Source organism: Triturus cristatus, chromosome 2_2 (assembly GCF_964204655.1).
Source record: "Triturus cristatus chromosome 2_2, aTriCri1.1, whole genome shotgun sequence".
Classification (NCBI taxonomy): domain Eukaryota; kingdom Metazoa; phylum Chordata; class Amphibia; order Caudata; family Salamandridae; genus Triturus; species Triturus cristatus.
The window spans coordinates 1,035,020,273-1,035,038,753 of NC_140582.1; positions in this window are offsets into that span (position 1 = coordinate 1,035,020,273).

Sequence of the window (18,481 nt, forward strand, 5' to 3'; positions counted from 1 at the left end):
ATAATTATCTCCATGCCACATGCATTTCTGGTGAAGATACAAGCTGCAAAGTCCCATTGTGTATTGAAGTGATGAACTGTGCTTGAAAGAGTTTACAGTTTTCAAAATAAGACTACTTCATCTTCAGATGAGATCGTTTGCTTCTGTTTACCAGGATATTTCACCATATGTCAGAATTACTGGTGTCCTGTACTCAGTCTGTTTACCAAGAACCTTCAAGTAATGAGATTTTATAAAGATCACATTGGGTGCCACGGCATCTTTGTTATGATGGTGTGTCGGATCCATTAACCAGAGTCTGGGAAGTGGGAATAAAGCTTTAGCTTCACCTACTAAATCTGTGAGGTTGCCAGCTCACAATATTGTACAATATGTTAAGATTTACACCTTTTTAAGACAAACACTGGGCATATTATCAAGGACGGCGTTAAAATTATCGCCGGTTTAGCGGCAGAAAAATAAGGGTGGGCGGAATTTGCGAAAGTGCCTGTCGCAAAATATCGCAAAACGGCAAAAAATCTCCACGATCATGCGAAATTTTGCGTGATCGCAGGGAGTTTGTGCTGATTAATGCGTTACTGAATTTGACCTTCAACTCGGGCACCTGCTTTATTTATATCTGTAAGCGCTTCCTGTTGAGGTTTAATTTTTGTGACAGGAGCTTCGTGCCAGAATGAATCCTGCCCTGCATATTTATCCAAGAAGATGCCACCGTTTTGTGCAATACCTCTACTCAACTGGAATACTTTCTACTGGCTAATCAGTAAGTGCTACCTCGGGTAAATGTATAGTGCTTTTCCTACACTACAGCTGCGTAAAGGGCCAGAAGAGTTGTCTCCAGCGACCATGTGTGTCTGTAACTTTGCCACCGCGCCGATGGGCGCTGGGGTCCCTCGAGGGAGCTGTCCATCAAAGTGGGGAATGGGCGGGAAGACTTTGCACACCGCCAGTGTGTGGGGCAGGGCTTCTATGCAGTTCGCATGCCTCTTGTTTATAAAGGGTCAGAGACCGACCAGAGCAGCAGATGAGGAGACAGAACCTCCTGGTGTCAGGAACTACACGGGGATTGCGCTCGCGAAACCGATGGATGCGTAGACCTCCATCAACGATTACAGCAAATTGCTGACCGTAGCTATGGGGAGAAAGCACACCTGCCTAGCCTCCACCGTGCTCACGAATCTTTTGTGCTGATTAATGCGTTACTGACTTTGACCTTCAACTCGGGCACCTGCTTTATTTATATCTGTAAGTGCTTCCTGTTGAGGTTTAATGACAGGAGCATCGTGCCAGAATGAATCCTGCCCTGCATATTCCCGTTCCGCCACGGATCGCAAAAGTTTCGACATTTTCGAGTTCCGCGCGGAACGCAATAATGACGAATTTTCGCAATTTCTGCGAGCGGAACGGAAATTGTCGCCCACCCTTACAGAAAACTGCCGCTAAAGCGGCGATAATGGGCTTGATAGTATGCCCTGGAGAATTCCAATAGAAGCCCATGTTGACACCAAAACATGGACTTCTATTTGAATTCTCAAGGGTATATTATCAAGCCCATTATCGCTGCTTTAGCGGCAGTATTTTGCCGCTAAACCGGCAATAATCTTTAATGCAGTCCTTGATAATATGCCCCTTTATTTGCTGAAATGCAAACTCTCTTCTTTACTTTGTATCACTATTTTTCAAGGTCTACAGGTAAAGTCTTGTTTTGCCTCTGAAAGTTTGGAAATCATGGGTAGCTCTAATTACATTGAAGACTCAATTCAATAACAGGTAGTTACTACAATGTATGTATCTATTCATTACGCATTATTAACATCTGAAAATTAATATTTGGAAAAATAATGACATTTTGGAGCAAAACATAAACCAGGAGCTTTAGCAATAGTTTTGTTATTGTATTAGGAAGATCTGAATTCATTTAAGCAACAAAATCAATATTATACAATGTTTTGAATGTATCATAATATTGAAAGGAAGGTTATCCTCGGTTACTTTTAGGTCCAAGAGGGGGGGAAAAGAAAAATATATGGAGTAATAACCTCTTAACCAACCTATATTTCTTTTGGTGTCAATAAATGCTGAGCCGAAAATCTTAATGCGAATACATCAATAGTTCCCCATAACCGAAAGACTTGTTGTCTACAAGATAATTTTACTTTTTGTTTTTTGTTTTTATTTATCAAATATATCAAAATACATTATTATTTCATTTCTATATTTTCTCTTGTAGTTTGCAGTAAATCCTAAAACATATATGTACATACAATCATTGATGTGAACATAATATTCATAGATATCAAGTCATAGTTATTTAGACAAATAAGAAACCCCCAATTAGCACCATAAATTCTCCATTCTCACCTCACAGACGTTCTTACATTCTAACAGTCATACCGCACAATAAAGAGAGAGAAAAGAAAAGAAAAAAACAAAAAACCTCAACTGTCAAGCAGTTGTGTGTATAATAAAATAATTCAACTGGGATATAATTATTTTTGTTTGTTTCCCAGAATCAAGTATAACACATAGCAAATCAAAAATGTGTTTCCTCCTTTATTCTGTTTTAGTCGATCCTTGTCGGGTTTGGCGTCCAGTTATGTTGTAGCTGGTCTACGTACGTTTCGGTTAACTGTATTTTGGTATCACCTTCTTCAGGACAAATAAGCAAACAGTTTTTTATTTCAGTGCTCCATTGAATGTATCATACTCCTGCTAAAATGTTTCAAATGAAAATTAAATCAGATTATCACCCAAGATGTGAAAGTTTAGAAGGGAAATTAAAACATATGTTAGGTTATGGCATTGAATTGCGTAACTATCAGCACAATGTTAACAATAAAATAAAGTCTTTATTCTACTCTAGTCTAAGGAGGCTAGACCAGTGGTTCTTAACTTTTGACTTCTGAGGACCCCGAATGAATGACTAGTGGACACCGGCAACCCACACTAAAGCAATTTCTACTATTTGAACCTCATAACAATGTACAAAACTAAATAAATAACTATGCATTAAACAAATCCAATAATCCTAGATAAAAGGAAAATGTAGTGGTGATGTCCTGTAGACCTGGTGCTACAACAGGAAGAAGATGCGGTGGCTGGGTGAAATGAGGTTGAAAATATGGACCATGGTATACTGTAAGAAGAAGTAAACTTCCCCCATCACAGGGGATTGCAGCAGAGGAGCCCCTGTATGGGGCACAAACACATTGAACTGCCCAGTAGAATGGGAGAAGTATTCTACAGCAACACACTGCTGCCAAGAGCCATAAAGTTGGTTCTTCTTGCCAGTGTATTGATATCTTCCTGATCCCACTGTGTCATAGCAGTTAAAAAGAATATGATCTTACGGAGTGCAACCCTCCTAAAGCTGAAATCCCTTTACACAAAAACCACATGGCAGCAAAGTCAGAGGTAGACTTTTACTGGTGTAAAATGATATCAGCCTCCATAAAAAATTACAATAGAGTTCTGGCGATTGGTGAATTGTGCCACTGGTCCGCGGAAGCCCCCCTCAACTTCAAATATTACAGAAGATACCTGGTCTATCTAGCTCTAGGAAATGTATGGGTGTCAGAGGTTGCATGGGGGTATCATGAAGAAGGTCCTTCAGATCAGGAGGTGGTAAGTTTAATTAGTTCTATCTGAATAGGCGCTGTGGTGTAAATGACTGCACCCAATCACTGCAGTGGGGCCCCTGGCCCTAATGGCTTACCGCAAGCAATCTTTAAACAGAACCGACAGTATTGGGACAAACACCTGTCCTCTTAATACAAGCACATACTTCCTAAACAGGTAATCCCTGTTAGCTGGCGGGGATCAATTTTGGCCCCAATTCAAAAAGCAGGGAAGACTACCTTATCCTCCAATTATCTGTTGATTACTTTCATGCATGGTGAGGCAAAAAAGTTTGCCGAAAGGCCGCCTACTGATTTGATAGCTTGAGCTGAACAAGGTTCATTATTACCAGTAAATCAGACTGAGTTCAGTAAGAAAATGGCGCAACTTATGAATGTTGCTTCTGACACCAATTCAAAGTATCTAATTTTGATTTTTGGTGTAATTGTGTTACTAATATAAACCAGTTATACAATATTATTGAGTATTTTAATGAAGGTCAATTGCATTGAAATATGTTAAAAAAAAGGATTTTTCTTAAGTGGTTTTTTTATTGTGATATTCTAATGATTGTAAGTTTATATTAACTGAACAATAACGATTGCTATACTGCTTCCTAGACGTACTTTGGTTCTCCACTTAGTTTTACATTTTAGACATTTTAGGCTGACATTGTTTTAGCAAGGATATATTTTACACATTTTGCTTGCTCGATAATTTTCTGAGAATTCTCTGTACATGCTAATTGTTTTTAGGAAGTTGTTAAGTAATGATAATCCAGGAAGCCAGTAAAAGATGAAGAATGATTTATTCCGGGAATGACTTCACCCACGACCATGACGTCCTGCTGCCACGGATTCCAGCACAAACTAACAGTTGCTTGGAAAACCGGTAGGCAGTGAACGGCGCGGAGTGTGGACATGTTTTAATCAATAACATGTTGACACACAAGATGGTCGTGCGCAAGAGCCTCGTTAAAGGCTCCATGCGCTGCGATCATCTCGTGCATGTAACAATGACATCACTACAGAAGTCTTTCTCCTCATTTAACCAGTACACTCAGTACAAGGCTAGAATACAGAAGAAGTTATCATGGTGCTTATGTTGTCAGCTCTGCAGCAGATTCTAACATCTAGACACATCATTACATCAGAACCTTATCTCTAACACAGTGGTTTTATTATATAAACTGTCCCCTGTCATACTGGAATTCAGAGAGGAGCATTCCGGCCTTCACTGTCTTGGGGCAAATTGCTGTATTCTGCATGCAGCCCTGCAAACTCTGAGCTTCCATTCTGCAGAGAGGGATTGTCAATCCTCTCCAGTGTAAAATTAAACGGTGATAAAACCGAAATGATTTTATTTAGTTACTTAACTCCTTTCGGCCATAAGCTGGAGTTTACTACTCCCTACCCTGACACTCCCCCGCCCCGCCCACCAGCCCGCAGCACTCCCACGAGGAGCCGCCACTGGTCCTGGCATACTTCTAGTGAGTTGCATGCTAACCTTTTGCTTTCAACCCTCCTCTTTGCTGACTTCATTTTTGTTGGCTTTAGGACTCTGAGTACTTTACAATGCTAACCAGTAATAAAGTGCTTGTGCCCTCACCTCAAAACATTGTAGCATTGGCTTATACCTAATTGACATATTTAATTTACTTGTAAGTGCCTAGTAAGGTGGCGCTACTTGTGCCCAGAACCTTTAAATTAAATACTACTAGTGGGAATGCAACATTGATTATGCCACTCGTTTAAGTAGCACTTTAGACATCTCTCAGTCCTGCCATTGCAGCCTGTGTGTACAGTTTTAAACTGCCTTGTGGACCTGGCGAAATAAACCTTTTGCCGCCAGGCCCAAATCTTCCTTCTTGAGACCTGTAAGTCACCCCTAGGTTAGGCCCTGCACACCCCAGAGGGAAGGGTGCAATATACTTAAAATGTATGGCATGTACTTTTTAGTTTTACATGTCCTGGTAGTAAACAACTTCAAAATTAATTTTTCACTGCTGCAAGGCCTACCTCTCCCACAGAATAACATTGGAGTTACCTTATTACATTTAATAAGCTGTACCTTCCAAAGTGGAAAAAGTAAGTCATTCATGTTTGGTGTCTTTGGAATTGTAATGAAAACTCCTAACTTATGGTGAAGTCAAATTGTAAATAACAATTTTGAAAATGGCAATCTTAGAAAGCTTTTAGACAGACCCTGTCTCTGGGTCTTTGTGTATTCCTCCTAGACAGACACAACCAGTAGGGAGCTTAGATATGCCTGGGTGAGCCATCACTGGCAGAATGGTAGGGAGGAGCTGGGCACAGCCCTACTTACACTTGAATAGGCTCTGTCCTGCCCCCACACACTTAGGGCTGTATACCGTCTGTAGTTAGTCTGGAGCCAGGGCAATGATGCAGGGCACCTGTGTACTACAAAGGCATGTCCCTAGAAGCTTTTCATCAATTCAAAGGCAAAATTGGGTATAAATACTGAACCTCAGACACCAGCTATTCAGTATATTTCTGGACCTATGGATACTGTTCCAGGAAGTAGGACTGTTGTGCTGCTGAAAGTACTGCCACTCTCCTCGCTGCTGTTCTGAAAGACTTCTGCACTGCTGAGGTGACCTGCTACCTTTTCTTCTGGGTGAGAAGGACTGGACCTGCACTGGCATCTGCATCTGCCCAATTTATACTTGAATAGACTGTGTCCTCCCTCCACACAAAGGGCGGCACACCCGCAGGAGTTAGTCTTGAGCCAGGGTAGGAAGGCAGAGTACCTACACAATTCTAAGTCATGCCTCTAAACGCTTCTCCCCACTACAAAGGCACAACATGGTATAAATACTGGACCTCAAACACCAACTCCTCAGTACACTTCTGGACCTGTGTATACTCTGCCAGGAAGAAGGACTGCTGTGCTGCTGAAAGGACTGTCAGTCTTCTGGACAGCTGGTCTGAAGGACTGCTGCCCTGCTGTGCTGACCTTCTGCATGCTGCCCTCCTGCCTGGTTGATAAGGACTGGACCTGCCTCTGTTGAACCTGGGACAAACAGAGTGACTCCAAGGGCTAGTCCGCTGGCCTCCTCACCTGAGCTTTAGGGACAGAAGGCTTTAACAACTTCAAACCAAGCTCCTGGAGTCTGTGCATCTACCCAACCAGGTGGTGCCACCCCAGTAGTCCTGAAACCTTGGAAGTGGGCCTAAAGTGCTCTGTCAACCTCTGTGGATCCATCAGAACTGACGTATCTGCTCTTGCTGGCATAACCTTGAGCAGAACCAAGGCATCGCCGCTACTGAGCGGAGCAGTACTACCACAACCCCTGTATCGCAAACCATCGCCCAATCAAAATCACAGCTGCGTGACTCATCCTCGCCGCATGCTCTCACATCCTTCTTCGACAGCAGCCATGACAACGGACTCCGCATTGCAGCCTCTCACAACCGAGGCATCGCCACAACTGCGCAACGCACTCTTGATGCTCAACTTTGCATCACAAGCCCTCGTTTATGGAATCCTCGACAATGATGCAGGACATTGCACTGCAGCCTCGCCGCATCTCAGGACTGACGCATCGTTTTGGCTATGCGATGCATCTTTGACTCGGATCTTCGCAATGCTCTGCAAACTAGGATTTAAGGTACTCTGTTCAGCAGACCTAAATGGGTCTTGGTAGTCAGGTCATGCTGCATCACTGTTGACCTGAACTTGCGACTTTGTTACACTTTGGTGAGACCAACTATCCACAGTTGGCGCTTTGTGCATTTTGGCACTATTTGTATTGAAATCTTTAAAACTGCATACCTATGGTTCTCCTGATTGGATTTTTGTTGTTTTGATCTTGTATTTATTACAAACAACTCTATCATTCTAACATGGTGTGGTGTTTGTCACTTTATTACTGCTACTGTTTAAAGTGTTACATAAATACTTTACACATTACTGCTGAGGAAAGCTTGACTACGTTGTGCCAAGCAACCAGAGGGCTGAGCATATGTTAATTTAGGGTTGGCGTATGCCTCACCCTGACAACGATTGTCGTTGCTGTTTGACTAGGGCACACACTCAGGTCAACCAACAACCCAATTTCCTACAGTGTATGTTAAAAGTCCAGGTGACAGTTGCACTATCAAGCCTGACCTAAAAATCCATGTGGGTTAATGACTGCCCTCCTCCCATCTTGCTTCTGCTGAGAAAGCACCATAAATTATCTAGTTATCTGAGACAACTGTGTATCTTTACAATGTCATGTGTGCCCTTGAAAGTTCAATCTCTGGCAGCTGGATAAATAAAAAAATTATCTCAGCTGTGTGAAGACCCTGCACTTTTTTTGTGGAATTACACAACCTCTGCCCAATCAAAACATGTACTCCTGTCCCCCAACATGTGAGCTGAGCCAAAGCCCTTCTCCTGGTGTTCTCACATAATTGTCTGGCAACGGCTGCGCTGTCAAGCCAAACCATATCTTTGGCATGGCCAATCAGTCTCGGCAGCATAAATATGGGTAGAGCCAAAAATAAATGAAATGTTTTTGAGAGTTAAATCACACTAACTGAACTCCTTTCCTCACACCCAAGCACAGGAGTTAAAAATAGCCAACACATTACCACAAAACACAGTGTGATATTGTCATCACCAAAGGGGACATCAGAAGCAGATTTTACGTGTGTAAAAGTGGTTGTTGGAAGTCCCAAAATGCAGAGGCAGTATGTGTATATATGGCACAAGTCTGGGTGTGTATAAGGCGGGGCCCAAACTATAAACCAAGCAGAGCAGGTACTCTTGGCTCCAAACTTCATGTGGATTTCTGAGAAGAGGCAGGACAGTCTCATTAAACATGCCTCTGCTCTCTAGAGAACTGCTTGTCCCAGACACAGGTACCTCATTGAGCAGCGTTGGTAAAAAGAATTGAAGTAAAAAAGGTACAACTGACCTGCTGGCATTACCATAAGAAGTGTAACAGCTTTGCCAAGAAGTGCCTTTTCGCCAAAAGAGACCGAACTTAAAATACAAGCACCACACCACTCATACAAAAGCCCAAAACAAGTATATATCCCAGCTAAAGAAGCCCAAAACACATCTTGCCATCAAATATCACAAAACATTTCCTGTAAAAGAATTCAAAATTAAAATACATTACTACTATAAATATAACTATTAATGTGATTGTGGTGCCGACCGTAAGAAGACGATTTACAGGTGTGTTTGAGAATAATTTGGAGCAAATGTAAATAACAGTGCCCGTGTAAAGGAGTGTTAATCAATGAAAAAAGTAGTTGGGAAATTCTTACCTATAATGGCCGCTGTGTATGAAGATTAGTAATTGGCACATACTTTCGGGAACGGTTCAACATAGGAAGATGTATAACGCATTCATGCCATGGACGAATGTAGATAAAGATTAAATGAGTGACGATGGTGGTTGTAAATGGGAAGCCTATGGGCGGGCTGAAGCCCACAAACCAGATACAGTATGTCTCTGTGTGAGACAGCGCATGCACGCTGTCTAGAGCCAAGCCCTAAAAACGAAGTTGGCTCTGACCAAATTGCCCCTACCATGGCTAAAGAGGAGAAGAAAATAACAGCCTATCACAGCAAGTTACAATAATTAACAAAATTTACCAAAATAACAATTGCAAGCTATTTCTTGAAATACAATGTAATGTTATATAGTAAGCATTAAAGCAGTAAGCAATGTTTTTCAGACTGTAGAAAATGTGAATTACACTATATTTTTTGCACTATTAGAATCATATAAATCAGCAAATTCCTAGAGAGTTGGAAGCATGGACACTCTAGAATTTCAAAGAAATGCTGTAAGGGGCACTGTAGAATTATAGAGACAGTAGTAAGCCTCAGCCTAGCCAATCCTGAGGCTTGTACTGTGGACATGAGAAAATGGGTGGCTGCTGAGGGCAATAAAAGAAAATGGCATAAGGATCCCTTGAACAAAGCAACTGGGGCTTCAGACGTTGAGGCAATGACAATAATTTTAAAACTGTATTAAATGAAGGAACATTCATACTCTATTGGCTCAAATTTCATCCGTTAATATGTTGGAAAGTATATGAACTGGAGGAACTGCTTAAACAAAGGGATGGGCTATTTATGAAAGGGCCTAAATCCTTTTGACAGATTTATGTTTGACCACTCATTATGTTTATCCACCATACACGAAATTTGAAAACAGAAGCAAGCAATTACTGCTGCATAATCACAATGGATAGGTAAATTGATGTTTAGAGAAAGGTTCCGGGTGTGGTTTTTTAGTAGTTGTAGTAGTTGTTCAACATAGATAAAAACCAGTAAAGATATATATTTTTAGAAAACTCAGTTCTGTTGGTTTTTGTTCAGTCTTCCCAGTACATCTGTGTTTTCTCAATATGACCTATGCAAAACAGTGGTAAATATGCATGTTACTTGTCCAGTACTCAAGTAAGTGTTTTGATGACCTAATGTTTTGCAATTATTTTCCATGAGACAACTAAAAGTCATTTTATTTACTGAATAAGTAATGCGATTATTCTGAATATTTCATGGCTTAGCATAATTTGGTATAGTTGTATCAGGATCTCAGTGAGCCATGATTTAAGTATTTATTTTACCTGCAAAGTTATTTTAGGTCATTTTATGCACATATTCATATCAGAGCTTAACTTTGCTTCTTTACATTATTAGAACCCATTTGATGTTCAAGCCATTGAAACAATCATCTTTTTATTTTTCCTCGAAACATAGAGACAATAACTAACCTTCAGCAACAAATTTATGTTGCCTCTTTTAAATTCTCCATTTAATCCAAAGAGGTTGTTTCTGTATTGACGGAAGGAACAATTTATTTGTCTTTTTGGTTTAATTCGATACATTACATTTATTGATATCTGAACATCTGAAACTATTTGACCATATGTTTTTAAGGTATTTGTAGTATTTCAGTTATTGGGCTTTGCTTTCCTCTACAAGCTCCTGTCTTTTTTCCCTTCAAGGGCTTTCTATACCTCTTCTTTTCCAATCTGGCCCTGATGACCTAAGATCTGAGATTTGCATATCTGAGGAGTTTATTTCATAACCATTATGTTGTCTTCCATTACCAAAAGAGTTAAATCTAATTTAGCAAAAACTGACCCGGATTTCAATACGCATAGCCTTTATTCTGGATACCTTAAGCAGATTGCCTGGTTCTATTGTTCTAAGAACTTGTGATTTCTTGTTCCAGGCTGACACATTATAAAAATTATTCACAGGCATCACTAACTAAACGAGAGGAAACATCCTGAACCCTGTATTATAGGAAAACTCCAGTTTTTTTTAAACGAATTTGTATGTGGAATGCTTCATCATCAAGTCATCCTCAGGTATTGATAGTTATACCAGGTGAGCTATACCCCACTTTGGGGGGGAGCTCTTTGGTGTTGTGGGCAATCCCACAGATTGGGACTGCATTTTTTTTATATAGGGTTAAAATAAGCATTCCAAGTGCTCTTCTGCTATTTTATTCACTGGAACCCTTTGGCTGATTAAAACCATACAAAGGAAGTGTCTGGAAAATAACGATTACTACGTCTCTAATTAGTCAACAAGTTTCAGCTGGTTTTAGTATGCTAGCTTTCACGAAGACTTACCATGTCCCAAATGAATTTCAACCGCCTACACAGTCATACCATGCACTCACGCATTCGTAAACACAATAACCAAATTGTTGGCTGACTTTGGACTTCCTGGTTATTCTAAGGCTTCTTTGATTGACTCCAGGTTTTGTGGGCTTTGCTGACTACATTTTTCTATTTTGGTCTCTCACTTAAAGCTGAAACCTGAGGGGTAGTTGCCACTTCCTCTGTCACTATTCTATGATCAGAAAATCCTGATGTCACATGCGGCACCTCTCCTGCACCTAGAACACACTTCCCCAATAAAAGGTGTATCTATATCCTGTCCACAATTTCTTCGTATTAAATCTAGATATAACTGTCAATGGTCAATGTGGGTGTTTCATGTATTTCTATGTTTGCACATGGTGGCTGCATGTCCCACTTTTCCATTTCTAATAAAACTAATTAAAATGTTAGTGTCTCACTTCAAGGAATTGGAAGGTTTGTCAGGAATAACGAAGAAACCACACTTTGAAGAAAATCTGTAAAGTTATTAAGCTCTCAATGATCTTTACTCTGCTACTAAAATTAAACTGGTGTTTTGCAAACATCAGCATGAAACTAAACATTTAAATGATCCTTTACAGCATACTTCAATTATCAGGATTTGTTCAATTCCCTGCACTCTGAAATTTAACTACCTTTGTATTTGTTAATGGTGTTTTACATTAGACAAAGCACTTCCACCAAGTAGTACCATAGCATTTTATGATTTTACATGCAATTAGCTAGTGATATGTATGCAGGTAGATTTCTTCTTGGTACCTCGGGCTGCATTTGTATTTTCTATATAGAAGTTAATGGTACTATTGATTAATTACACCACAAATGCAATAGACAACAGATGATGAATTATTCAGCAAATGAGTTTGAGCCCTAATTATGCTGATTATGTTGTGGTTGCATTATGACATAATTCCAGTGATGCCAGCATTCTTTAGTTTAGAGATAAAACGTCTGCTCCTTGAATATCTATGTAAGTGATTAAAAAATGCCTTCTCGAAATGTGATATATTTTCATTTAGAATATTTACTTACGTAGGGGGTTAATATAGGTCTGTGCATCGCAGTCTAACTATATCAGATATCTGTGATGCAGTGCTCTGGGCCAACCCTTTTTACTATTGATTATCTTGTGGATCTTTTCTTCGTCGCCTGAGAGGTGAAGGGAGTTAGCATTTCAATCAATCAACTTCAATTTACAGTGCAATCGATTTGGCTGCACAATAAGGACAAGGAATCAGTGACTATAGTTAAGAAGGTTTATTACAAGTGAGCAATCAGGTTAAGATAACCACATCTTAGTATCATACTTTGAAGATACAGAATAACAACTGGAAAATCCAACCTCCTAAAGAAGTTTAGGAGTACCACTAGAAGGCAACCAAGAAATTCAGACACAGCAATACAAAAGATCAATAACAGAATTTGGTGCTCAGAGGCAAGTTTCTGAGTCTCCCTTCTATACACGAGTGAAGTCTAAAATCTTTTAGAAGTCCAAACTATGAAAATGGTTTTATGCATATCAGAATTGCAAAAATAAGGGAAATGCAGAAAAATATGAGGATGCAGAAAAGTGAGGGAACGTCTAGGAAGAAGTCAGCATTTCAGAAGCTCTGCCAAGAGTCTTCTTGGGTCACAGGAATAAATGTTTGCCTGCGCCGCACTCAGCAAAGAATCAAAGGAAAGCAGAAAGGCCTAAATCTCTCAAAGTTCAACGATAGTGGCTGTAACCTCAGACAGTATGAACTCCAGTTATTTCCACCAAAATCCTCAGAGTACCACCCCTCTGTTTTCATCAGCAGGGGCTTTATTGTCCTTTCCATTCTCATGCTGCAAGATGCAACATGCACCCAATATCCCAGGCCAAACATGGCAACGGAACTGTTCTTTGTCACCTGCAATTGTTGCGACTGTGCTGAATGGACACTTTCAGTTAATGCTCTCCATGTTCCTTCTCAAGCTCCTTTTCTGAGGCTCTCTGTCCCTATCACTAATGCGGTGTTGTATCTATTCTCAGACTAACAAACCATGTGGACATACCTGTGAGGAAATAGACATGCAAGCAGAGAATGGAAAACACTTTCTATGCACGAGTCAGGATAACTTAAAGCATTAAGTCAATAGTGCATGTTGAATATACGTGTACACATTTAAATGCAAATGAATAAACCTGTCAGTACAATAGAGTCACGTTGAAGTTCATAAGGGTAAAATAACTTTGAGTATACGTCTTTAAATGTGACTAAGAACTACATTCAAATGCAAAGGTGAAACATTAATACCCACATTTCATAAATCCATTATTGTTTCTAATGTGGATACATGCCAATAGTGTGAGGATGATTTATACAATCACCTAAACAATAAATGTTCCTTTAATATAGTTAAGGCTCACAGTAGATATGAATTTAGTAATCCTACAGTGAATGCACTTCAATAATGATGTCAAGTGCAACACTTTACGATAAAATCACTAGGACACACAGAGAACAGGGACTAATGCACATTTATATTTTGTATTTGTCATGTGTAAGGGTGACGCCAAAAATGACGCTATTGCATCTGTGATTGTATAGAATGAACTCTGTCTGACATTTCTAAGCCAATCTTAACAACTTTGAGAAGATTCATCAAATATAGGGGCATATCTACAACGCGGCGATAGAAAATTATAGCCGCTTTTGCGGCCGTTTTCGGCCGAAAAGCGGCGATAATTTTATCACCTAATTAGCAAGATCACGCTAACGCGTGAAACCTTGCATTAACTCACGAATTCCTAACGCTCAACTTTGCATCTCTAATGAGATGCAAAGTGGGCGTTCCTGACCTGACATGACAGGAGAAATGTCGCTAAGCGACATTTCTCCTATCATCAAGCCCCACACTATGAAACATAGCGGCAAGAAAAGTAGCGATAACCCCCGTTATAGCTTCTTTCCTTACGCCTGCTTCAGGACTCACTTAGCCATGATATCCTATGGAAGGTGGATATCATGGCTAAATTTGTTAGGCCCTATCAACAAGCTAACGCCACATTGCGTGGGATTATCGCTGGGTTTCCAGCGATAATCTCACGTTATGCAGTTAGTGCTAGGATTTTTATTGCTTTTGAGATAAGCATTGCTAATAGCACGCTATCTCAGCGATAAAAATCCACGTTAGCCGGCGATAATTATCCTAGCGCTAAGTGCGCTTAGCGATAATTATCGCCGGTTGTTGCTGATATGCCCCATAGTTTTGAAATATCGACTAGGCAGTTGGAAATTAAAGCATGCACTTCACTTGAGACCCTCTTAATATGACGCAACAACCATCAACATTCTTCTCTTCTTTCTAACACCAAATGGAAGCATATCAGATCTCTCAGCAATTAAATGCTTCTCCCTAATGAAAATAGATTTTATAGCCACTTTCTTATTCCCTTCCTGATTCTTATTGTGATCTCTCTTTTCTGCAAAAACCTACATAATAAAAAGTTGGACGTGTCCCAGAAAAAAAGAATACCATTTTCAGCACTCGAAAACCTGAACACTCAGGGCCCGATTCACAGAATTAACATAAGACAAAATCCTAAACTTAGTACCATTTTGGTATTCACAGAATGCACTTACTACTTCTGGTATTCACAGAATGAACTTACTACTTTTGCGATTCACAAAATAAACTTACTACTTTTGGTATTCACAGAATGGATTTACGACTACTAACTTTACGTCCGCACTCGGGCTGGAATTTCCGGCCTGGAGGCGGAGTTTCCGGCCCTGAGGTGGAGCTTCCGGCCCGGAGGCGGGGCTTCCGGGCCGGAGGCAGAGCTTCCGGCCCGGAGGTGGGGATTCCGGGCAGTGGCGGAGATTTAGCCATGGCCAAAATCTCCACCTCTGGGCCGGAAGCTCCGCCTCCGGGCCGGAAGCTCCGCCTCCGGGCCGGAAATTCCGGCCCGAGTGCGGACGTAAAGTTAGTAGTCGTAAATCCATTCTGTGAATACCAAAAGTAGTAAGTTTATTCTGTGAATCGCAAAAGTAGTAAGTTCATTCTGTGAATACCAGAAGTAGTAAGTGCATTCTGTGAATACCAAAATGGGACTAAGTTTAGGATTTTGTCTTAAGTTTGTTCTGTGAATCGGGCCCTCAAAGACTAAGGCATTGCGAATACAGTGGAACAAGATTACAGAAAGGATACTGTTCTGCTATATTATAAATGGCCCAATATTTCTGAATCTAAAACAACCAGTGCTAATTTTAGAGTGTGGGTCTGGCTCAGCCTGGGATCACCTACATTCTCCCGCACCATCATGTGAGCAGACAGCACTCCCCCAGCCTGGTAACAACCCCATGACCCAGCTGCCCTCCCTGCTCCCCGTTCCTCACCCCAACCCACAGCAACCCACCCCGCTGATACTTAAAGATTGAGCTGGGGGTAAAATGTCAACAGATTTTTCTCCATAGAAAAGTGAAATCTGTCAGAAAAGGACCCAGTACATAGGGGTTCACATAGTTGTTCCCCATTCTGTGGACAGAAACTTGTTAGGGTGGGCTTAAGAGAGGGGAGCCTGATTAGGAGATTTTGAGCCCCTTGTATTACTTTCTCAAAGACTGGCCAACTCTTAATTGAGGACCTTAGATGAATCAACAAAACTGCAGACATTAATTGCATAGTAATGGAATACAAGAACTTAATGTACTGAATTGACAAGGCCTTCTCATTTGAAACTTTTGCAAAACCAGCAATACAAGAATCTGAATAAGAAGAGAGGTCTGCAGCTTGGAAAACCCCTGGTGTGAACTGAAATTCCAAGTCATTAGCACCAAACTAATATCTCGAATAAAAATAAAAAAGGTTATAAAGAATACATCCTTCCAACCAAAGCTATGTGGCTGCATAAAAATAGCTCTGTTCGCTAATGCACCACCAACACTTCATGGTTTCCTCATTTTAAACTACACTCCCTCTGGGTATTCCTTACCCAACATCTACCTGTGGGCACAATGGATACACAGGGTCTTAGCCTCACAGATGACATGGTGTCAGAGATTGTTCAAGCTCCCTCTCTACTACAAAATGAGGGGAACAATCCATCTAGCAGCAATACAGATGATTGGAATTCCACAGCCAACCAGAAAAAGTTACAGACCAAGATAGCACTTCATGGTGGATATGAATATCTGAGGGCAAATACAGCCCCAAACGGACTCCTTGTCACAAATGCACCACATATCTTCCTGGAAGACATCGAATTTAGAAGAGAATGGTCCCTGGTGGCTTGGAAGTGTACCAGGGACTGGCTTATACTAATCATATGAAGGCTACTATCAACATCTATGCATTCAAAAATAGACTTGCCGAAATCAAGGCAGAAATGGATGAACACAAGGGTCATCTCGTGCGGCAAAACATCTCAAAACTGCAAAAAGACATTAAAAGGTTTGACAAAGAGAAAGTCTACCCATACACACAAGAGGACTACCAAGTACCCAAGGGGGATGACTCCTCAGATGGAGGCTCATCCGACAATGTTTTAGCTCCTACAGCAGCACCTTGAGCAATGACAGCCGCTCTAGCTTCAAGAACAATAGAGGACCTCCGCCGCCACCTATGTATGGATACCCGATGGGTCCTTTCGTTGGACAACAACCAAAATGGAACCTAGTCTATCATGCTCCTCAACCCATGTATCACTACAACCAGAACCAGCAGCCTTTTTTAGGAGGAGGCTAGGGCAGGGGCAGGGGCAGAGGCAGAAGGCGAGGCGCCCCCCAAAAACAGGTCCAGTGTCAAGAACAGCTGGCACCACAGCAACAGGAACGCATGGAACTGAGGAGCAAGAAAAACAACCTAATCTAGTAGTGAACCTTTCCACAAGAACCCTGACCCCAGTAGAAAAGAAAGTCCTCAACAGGGGCCTGGGCTTTGTCCCAACACCACATGAAGACCACTTTCATCTCCATAAAGAACTCCATGGGTTCTTTAGGAAGATATGACTGTAAGCATACCACCAAGACAAAGAACACAGAGAGATGACTGACACAGGCCTACGAGTCCCATCAAAATTTACACCCCACAAAGGGATGACACCTCACGAAATTCTCACCTTCGAGCAATCTGAGCATCCATAGGTAGTATGTTTGCGCCAAGTCTGGCCTGCCTCTATGTGGCCGAGTTTGAACGTCTCCACATCACTACCAACTACCACTATGCGGATAACATCTTGATGTGGCGGCTTTATATAGATGATATTCTCATCTTCTGGAAAGGTTATACCAACACTTGTGGCACCTTTTGCACATGGGTCAGTACACTGGACCCCTACCTCAGGTTCATCAGGTCTGTTTCACCTACGGAAATCCATTTTCCCGACTTGACAATCACCTTACAGGATGGGTCTCTTACCACCCACACTTTTAAAAAAACACAGATTGCAACAATCTGTTACTCTATGGGAGCCCCACCCAAAAGCCTTAAGGGACAACCTCCCATTTGGACAGTTTCTGTGCCTCTGCAGAAACTGCAACACGACCTCAGACTTCACAAAGGAAGCAGCCTCCTTGAATCTAGAAGCCCGTAATTACCCGGCAACAATCATTAAGACGTCTTCCAAGAGAGCACTCAATAACAACACGGAAGCGCTACTGGAACCCAAACACAAGATAGCTGAGGATATCATAACTTGTGTCACCACATATACACCGGACTCAAACAGGATCCAAAGGATAGTCCGAAAAAATTGGAAGATAGCGACATCTGGGAACCTCTCCATCCCTATGCCTCGGTTTGCCATGTAATGCACTAGCAACCTATGTGACATGCTGGTCCATACTCACCCAAAACCTTCACAAAAAAATTTCACAGTGCACACTATGGAACACTGCACCGGTGCGAGCCCACCAAACATGAATCCCACTGGTCTCCTTACTTGTGATAGGCACCGCTGGCCCCAGAATATTAATCATGGTCCCTCCTCTATCTTTCTGTACAAGAGGACATCACCTGCCAGGTGCACCACTATAGGGCGGACTCGCTCCCTCTTGTCCGAATCTGCTCTACGACTCCAACACCTGCATATATCCTTGTCATCTAACTTCTATGACATGGACTAACAATATTCAACAGGTCACGTCACACTCATGCAGTACCGCCCAACAATCATAAACTCAACATCGTTATATATGTAATTATCAGACCGACCTTAGTTTTCCTTTATTCATAATTCCCTGTGAATACAC